Raw genomic sequence first — 921 nt, forward strand, 5'->3', positions numbered from 1 at the left:
CTCCCCTCCTCTCCTCTCCCTCCCCTCTTCTCCCTTCCCTTTCCCTTCTGAGCCTCTCATTCTCCCCCTCTTCTTCTATCTCTGTCTCAGACCTACATTTTTTTTCACCATGGAGATCTTGGATTAAGATTCGTTTAACTTTCATGACGCCAGGACATACCCAGCTTTATTATAGCTGTTACATTCTCTCATTTAAAAAAAAAAATTTAGGGATAAGTCAAGCAGGAGAATGTGTATGGGACCCCTGGCTCCCTCATTTTCCTGTTATATTCCTATCAAAGTGGCACAAGCACCTCACTTTGTAAACCACCATATTGTCTACAGAATTGATGTGCCAAAGGCAGTGGCATAAAATAAATGAAAAGAGCATGGGCAAACAAGATTGATTTGTTGATTATAAGCTCTGAAGAAAGTGCACTGGCCATAGGAGACTTAGGTGTTACCTTAAGTGTATATTTGTGCATGTGGGTGGCGTTGATGGTGATACATATATATCTCTAGGTATAGATTTAGATACCCATGCATTTCTAAGAGGGAGCGTTCAAAGGTGCTATCACGTTCTTTCTTCAAAGAATGATTGCTATAGTTTGTCAGAACATTCAGTTTTGCAATGTAAACTAACATTGACAAAAATAGCTCCTGAAATGAATAAGAAAATTACCTTAAAGTTCTGAAATAGAGACCCCCCACAGGGTCAGGGAAGATGATTCAGTTTGTAAAGAAAAGTCATGGAGAAGCAAGAACTGAAAAGCTGAACTTGAACCAATTAATTCAGACTGAAAGGGGAAAGATTCAGACAGCAAAATTCTAATGTAGTGAAATTCTTATTGTAGTGAAAAGACCACAGAATGTCATGGCAGAGAACTTGGGACCAGCCCCCAGTCTTCTGTTTACTAGCTATGAGAACTTGAATACATTAAG

At 39.4% G+C, this 921-nt stretch overlaps 1 protein-coding gene across 1 annotated transcript in view; it reads left to right on the forward strand.

The window, feature by feature from the left end:
* GBE1 (1,4-alpha-glucan branching enzyme 1) overlaps positions 1–921 on the forward strand; it is a gene marked incomplete at its 5' end in the record, with an annotated part of 158,412 nt that overhangs the window by 141,523 nt on the left and 15,968 nt on the right. The window lies entirely within an intron of this gene.

The sequence above is a fragment of the Hipposideros armiger genome, unplaced genomic scaffold, assembly GCF_001890085.2.
Source record: "Hipposideros armiger isolate ML-2016 unplaced genomic scaffold, ASM189008v1 scaffold_1029, whole genome shotgun sequence".
NCBI lineage: Eukaryota > Metazoa > Chordata > Mammalia > Chiroptera > Hipposideridae > Hipposideros > Hipposideros armiger.